At 31.7% G+C, this 7,826-nt stretch overlaps 1 long non-coding RNA gene across 1 annotated transcript; it reads right to left on the bottom strand.

Moving 5' to 3' along the window:
- Positions 1-6,279: 6,279 nt before the first annotated feature.
- Positions 6,280-7,528, bottom strand: LOC139498141 (uncharacterized). The gene is made up of 2 exons (XR_011657826.1): positions 7,346-7,528; positions 6,280-6,642 (listed from the first exon to the last, which is right to left on the bottom strand). It is a non-coding gene; the product is annotated as an uncharacterized lncRNA (long non-coding RNA).
- Between the last annotated feature and the right edge of the window lie 298 nt (positions 7,529-7,826).

The raw sequence follows: 7,826 nt of genomic DNA, 5'->3' as shown, positions 1-7,826 counted from the left end.
CCATTTCTTAAGCGGCACCTTCATCAAATGAGTGGAAATGCTTTAAATTAAATGAATTCTTAACTTGTTTACTTTTTTTTTCTATTTCTCTCCGCTTCGTTAGTACCCAATTTCCGGTGGCGATGATTCACAGTGTTAAGGCAAACAATATCACTGACAATACAATACAATATATTTTTATTTTCCAAATTAAAGGGCCCATTAAGAGCATAACATTAATTACAACATGACATAAACATTACAGAGTGATTAAAGAAACATAAAATAATAAAATAATAATTCAAATACATGAGGAAAGAATCAGTGGTCAAGGGGAGATAATTTTGAAATCTTTTAGAGTATTTAATTATAAACTAATTTTATGTCTGATTTTCTAAGTTGCGGTACTTTATCGAGATATGCACATAAAATAGATAAAAATCTGCTATCTTCATTAATCATAATCCTTGAAAAAAGATCTTTTCTGTTTGAATTATCTAAACTGGGGTATTTTTTGATATAATCGGTCACATCTCTTCTGAGGTTATTGTAAAGAGGGCATTCCAGAAGAAAGTAAATTTCATTTTCAATACAATTTGAATTACAATATAAACATATCCTCTCATGTCGAGGTAATATTTCATATTTACCACATACACTCGGGTCGGCGAGTCCCGGATCTATTGGCGTTTTTTTTTCACTGAGAGAAGAATCTGTTTTGAAATCAATTTTTTGATAGTCTATTGAGGTATTCATTTATGAAATTGATTGTACGTATTACTTAGACAACTATTCAGTATATTATCCTATTTTTGTAATTTTTCTATTACATTAGTCGTAAAAACTTCGATTGTTTTCTTGTTTGTATTCTGTGAGTACAAAACAAAATGGCGGACTCCGACTGTTTTGAATCTGTTGAAGAAAACTCTTCAGTAGGCAGAGGCTATGAGTCTGACTTCTCCACAAGAGGTATGTCTGATAATTCTATAGAAGAGATAGTAAGAAACGCAAATTTGCAACCCCTAGTCCAAATAAAAGTTATTCACATGCAATCCAAACCCCAGCCACAGTCCGATATAGATCATTACGCAATGCCCTTCGACCCTCTGTCCCCGACAACCAGCATATTATTATCAGTGCTAGAGGTGTTCACCTAGTACATGTATACACGTAGCAGAAGAAAATCCCATCAAAATTCAAAAATATATTTCAAAGGAGTATGGCATTGTTAAAAATATTAGACCAATAAGATCTGGTAACATTATTGTAAACTGTATGGATGGTATGCAACTAAAACATCTGACGAAAGCGACTCAGCTAGGTGAATGGCAAGTCAAGTGCTCTAAACCACAAAGTCTTCTGAGCTCACAAGGATGCATATATAATGTACCTCAGGAATATTCTGAGGAAGACATTAAATATGCATTAAATGAATATGGGGTCACAAAAGCCACAAGGCTTGCATATTATGACAAACAACAAGCCAAAAGAGCACCATCTAGAACTATAAAATTGTACTTTAGCATACCACAAATGCCAACATCTGTATGCATTGGGTTTCTCAGGTACAGAGTTAAAATTTTTGTACCCAAGCCAATCCAATGCTACAATTGTCAACAGTTTGGCCATGTTGCCACAAATTGTAAAAGGGATAAAGCATGTGTTAAGTGTAGTTTAAGACATGAAGGCCAGTGTAATACTGATACAGCAGTGTGTGTAAACTGCAAAGGTCCTCATCAGGCAAACTCCAAAATCTGTCCTAAAAGAGTGGAAAAACAAAAAGCTCTCAAAAAGAGCAACGAATTAAAAATATCTGTCGGTGAAGCCACCAAAATTGTAAAAGGTGAAGACACTAACTTGAAGACCTTTGTTGCAGAGAAAGAATTAAATATGCAATTTATCTGTAAAACTAAGCCCCCCAAAAAACCTATATTGGGTGAAGTAAATACTACTGTTTCCCAAATGGTATCAATAATGACTATTGCAATTACTCATATAATTAATGCTCCAAAAGAGAGAATTTCAGTAGAGAATGTAGCAAAGTATATCAGTGAAGTGGCCAAAACTCTAAACTTGTGTAATGTTGACACAGATCAAATGAATCATTATATTAAAAAAATTCAGTCCATCAGTATTTAAAATTTAAAATAATCAATACATACATACATATATATATATACTTAAAGAGTATTAATTTGAAGAACATCATTACTAACATAATGTATTTTATAATTATATTATTAACAATAATGACTATAGTTCATTTGTTATACATCAGTGGAATTGCCATAGCTTTCATAGCAATGGTCCAGAATATATATGGAATTTATCAAATTCCTCTACTTATCCAGATATAATATGCCTACAAGAAACTTGGTTTGAAGTGAAAATGATCTAATTGAAATTAACGGTTACACAGTTGCAGATTTTTCAGTTAGAGATGGTATAAAAGGGGGGGGGCACAGCTATATATGTCAAAGTAGACATCCCATACTCTAAGAAAGAAATAACTTCAAAATTTGAAACTTCTGTTGCTCAAATATTAATAAACAGTGATATGGTCACGATTATAAGCCTATATGATGCATCAACAGACACAAAAGAAGAAGATGATTATATAAATCTCTTGAATCAAATTGAAGGTAAATTTATTATCTGTGGTGACTTCAATGCTCATCATTATCTATGGGGTAGTAATAAAACTGACACTAAAGGTAACTCATTGCACACTGCTATTAGTACCAATAATATTATAGTTTTTAAATGATGGATCAGGTACTAGACAAAACCCCTCCGATCTACAATTGTCATGTATTGATATATCAATGTATAGTGTACAGTTAGCACATCAAATAACGTGGACAGTAGATAATAAATCTTTATATGGTAGTGATCATTTTGTAATACAGTTAACATTGAATCAAACCTCATCTTGTTCAAACAGCGAACAAGAGTTGATAAGAATTAAAAAAAATCCCTTTACTTGTTAAATAAAAAGCCCTGTATTTTTTTCACAGCCGAAAGTCTGGGTGTTCATGGCTGTGTTTCTATCCACAAATTTCCTCTCTTCAACACTTTGGTAGTCAATTTCTTAACACACCAGATGAATCCAAACCATAATGGAAAAAAAGTTACACTTTCACATACGCATTTTTTAAAATCTTATACATTTTAAAAATCTTAATTATACGAACTATATTTATTTATATATTTTATTTTCAATAAATAATCACACTTAATGTACAGTGAATCATAATATAAAAAAAGAAGATGTGGTATGATTGCCAATGAAACAACTGTCCATAAGACACCAAAATGACACAGAACTTAACAACTATAGGTCACCGTACGGCCTTCAACAATGAGCAAAACCCATACCACATAGTCAGCTGTAGAAGGCCCCGAACTGACAATGTAAAACAATTCAAACGAGAAAACTAACGGCCTTAATCATATATAAAAAAAAAATGAACGAAAAACAAATATGTAATACATAAACAAACGACAACCACTGAATTACAGGTTCCTGACATGGGCCAGGCACATATTTACATAATGTGGCGGGGTTAAACATGTTAGCGGGATCCCAACCCTCCAACTGACATGAGACAGTGGTATAACAGTACAGCATAAGAACGAACCATACAAATCAGTTGAAAAAGGCTTAACTTATCAGATGCACAAAAATACAAAAATACAAGTGGACGTGGCCGGGTACTTGTACATCACAACAACAAAAAGACACAAGGAACAGATCTGAGAGTACTCGAAGTTATCTGACAGCTAGTGCTAGTTCAAAGCCACTAACAATTAATAAAATAAATCTTGCATCTAAGACTAGATCGTAAGCCTATTTGGCTGGCTGACAATTACTTGTACATATGAATATAATTGTTTGTTATAATTAAGGTTGCACTTTAATTTTAGAATATTCATTCATTCTTATATGAAAAGGTTAGCGTACAAGACCCAAAGATGTGTATACGTAAACCGCTAGATAAGTTCGTAAAATGTAGATAGAAAAATAAAGATTTATCGACTTTCAGCATAGATTTGTGAACTTCATTTTACAGATCGTTATGATTTTAACATAAATGTCAGTTCAATCATCTGCCGATCTGGACTGTCTTTCCAGTCGGAAACCCGGTTGAAATAGAACAAAAGAATCAAAGCTCTTTGTTAGAGAAGGCGATAAATGTGTACTGTAATATTTACTATAGTGACAAAAATTTTAAAAGTTAATAGAAACAAACAAATTACAATTTTCTTCTCAATTACGAAGTGTTTTATTTTAAAAACACAATTTACATAAGTTTTCAATGTATCTAGTACATCAATTCAATATTTTATTGGAAAGAGCACAATAGAGGCGTGATCCAAATACAGACAATTATAATATTAAAACAACATATAAATGAAATAAAGATTCATGTAACAAGTCATGAGCCAATTCTATGTATACAAATACATTATAGACTGATATTGATACCATACAGTGGGATTTCCAGTGACACTAGAACAATAGAAAAGTCACTCTTCTTATGAAAGAGATAGAAAAGGTCTAAAAACAGGAGAGACAATTTACGCATAAAACCCGATATGCATAGGGATGAATATCTCTTAAAACACAAAACCATTATATAACTTTTATACAACCACTATAAATAAAGTATATGTTAAAGCTAAATGTGTTAATATATGATTTTTTAATTGCCAAACATGCTGTTAAGGTTCATCATAACCTTTTGGCTAAAATGGCCGTATTTACACCCCAAATTTTACTCTGAGTACAGACTAACCTATACGCCTGCAACAGTTTTAAGGGATGGCAGGAACTAGATATATAAATTTTAAATGCATTTTATGTTTCAGAAAATTATAAACTTTTCTAGATTTTGCTATCCATTTTTTTTCGTTCCTGCAGAAGGTGCAAAAATTAACTAAGTAGTGAAAACGATTGAGAAGCTCCCCTCATATAATCAATGTTGTGAGTAGTATTGATTTAAATGGACAATAGATGGACAATAGACACCTGTCAACAATAGGTTATTTAACAGGTTTAAAATGTGTAACTGAGTGGACCGTATCAAATGAAACTCGGGTGTTTGTTTATTTTGCTATCTTCTGCAGACTGGAAAAAAATGAACATCAAAATCCAGGTAAGTTTTTAATTTTCTGAAACGTAGACTTCATATAACTTTTATATATCTAGTTCCTGCCATGCCTTAAAACTTTCCTGGATGTACCAGTTTGTCTGTACTCATAGTCATTTTGGAGGTGTAAACACGGCCATATTTTTCAATTCCTTATGATGAACCTTAATTGAACAACCTATTGTTCAACATAGGGGTGTGTAAAAAACTGCCACATTTGACTGCATATTTTTCTTTTTTTTTGAAAAAAATATATATCAAACCTTAATAATGTAGCTTTCTGGGTATCCAATTTTTAACGTGTTCCGAAATGTAGTTTCGTCACAAGAATTTTTCAAAGTTGTGTCATTTTGTCTATATGAATGTCGGTAAATTCGTATGATCGAGCACACCGACAAGTATATCGTTGGGACAACTCGATATAATGTAATCAATATACGTGAAAGATTACCCAATGTGAAGTTAATCAAAATCATCATAACATAATTGATCAACACATTATGTTTGAACAACATGAGTCCTACAATATAAGATTTAAAGGTGCATATCATTTACATTCAACGTTTTTATTGGATTTTTTTTTTACTACAATGTAACCTCGAGGTTCAACGTTGATAGTTAAAAAAAAAATCCCAGAATTTTTTTGAATGATATTGTAAATGATATGAACCTTCGAATTCTTATAACATCGGAATAGAAAATATGTGATCCAAATTAACCATGCACGTGTGTTACAGAAGATTATGAACTTTTATGATTTAAGGGTTTTTCTTAAACAATATTATGATCCCAAATTTGATGAATTTTGTTGGCAATACTTTAATATACACACTACATATAACAAAGTATATATTAAATCTCAATGTATTATTATTAGGAAAAATGTTTGACTCATGTAATGGTTTAAACCTAAAGGATTCGCACTAACTGCCCAAAAGGGGTCCGCTCCAGTCTTGAATCAGTGATTTTGTTTATCATAAACAAAATATTGTCTCACACTGAAAGGGGCAGTCGGGCAACATGCACAGCCCGGATTGTCAAATCAACTACGATTTACAAAAATGATAACAAACAAAAACCATCAGTTGGACAATCTTACTGGAATCAGATTATCTCTACTGATAAATAATGCAACACTAATGACACATTTAAGTTTTGGAATGATTTTATTCACAAAGAATGTTTCTCATTGGTATACATTTCTATGCTCTTGTCTTTTCAGAGTTTATATTGGAAATTAAAAATTGCTGCATGAAAGACACTAGCTCCACATTCCTATGCATATGATTTTATATGTATGAGAATCATTCCATAAAATATCCGTTTGATATCCTTTCAATGCATGACACTGTCTAGTGGTTTTTCTGCCACAATTACAAGGAAAACCTGGCTAAACTTGTGCTAAATCAAACACTTAAATCTTACATCGCTATTGATGTTAAGCAATTATTTAAAGGGCCATCCGGAACTGTTGGGTTTTATGACAGTCTTCCTTCCATACACACCATCGCTGCAAAATAATTTGAACATTCAATTAGATGATTATAATATTATTTGGCAATCCAAAGAGAACCTGAAAACATCAGACCACAATAAACAGAGACCCCCAAAAAAGCCAATTTTACTTTACAATGAAATTGAAAAAGTAGTTAGTTACATGTCAAATCATCTTTTGGCTGTCGACAAAAAATAAATAAAATCTAAATTTCGTAGCATTTTAACCCCCCCCCCCCTTTTTTTTAACTGAATTTGTTCAAGGTATGGTGGTTTTACCCCTTTTCAGATTTCAGTATGTCATGTTGTATATCTTTTATAAATTAGATGAATTTCTAGCAAGTTTCTACGATATTCTTTATCATTTGACAAAATACTATGCATCTGAATTAAATTGTTTACTATTTGAAAAACCGCGCCTTCTTTTACTTTAATTTACTTCCCTTTATTTCACATAGCAACAAATATTAAAAACTGCCACATTTGACTGCATATCAATTTTTTTTCCCCAAAAAAATATATGTCAAGCAGCATAATTAACTTTATAAATTGGGAGAAAATCAAGATGTTCCGACTATAGGTTAGTATTAAAAAAAAATAATGAAAGGTTGGCATGATTCCAGGTTTGAACCCTGACGACACTTAAAATCGAAAATTCACTTATTTACCTATCATATTGAGATACGATGATGTGATAAACTTAACAATTAATAATTTACCTGGTGCATTATCATATTCACATTACGTTGACACGTCTCAGTCTGTCTGTGTTAGCTCATTTCAAGCTCGTAAACAATGTACACCATTTTCCGCTATTCTTTACCGATTACCTCTAGTCAGAAGAGCCCACTGTTTACAGGGGCGATAATATTTTGTCACCAGTTCACGCACTGCATAGACTTATATTTCAGTATTATTATAGATTTTCGTATATTTACTTAAAACACACAATACAAGATATTTATATATATATATGTATATGCACAAACTACTGTAAAAGATTATTATCTGATGAAACGGTATGGTGGTCTCTCAAATCAAGAGCTTCTTCAATATACATACAAATAGATTTTAATTCCTTTTCAGACATAGGATTTAACATTTTGGTAAAATTTTCATCCAAATTATTTGAATTAATATCATTTATTTTATATTTAGATCTAATGTTTTTATATTGTGGACATTCAATCAAGAAATGAA

The sequence above is a fragment of the Mytilus edulis genome, chromosome 12, assembly GCF_963676685.1.
Source record: "Mytilus edulis chromosome 12, xbMytEdul2.2, whole genome shotgun sequence".
Classification (NCBI taxonomy): domain Eukaryota; kingdom Metazoa; phylum Mollusca; class Bivalvia; order Mytilida; family Mytilidae; genus Mytilus; species Mytilus edulis.
This window is presented reverse-complemented; position numbering and strand designations above follow the sequence as displayed.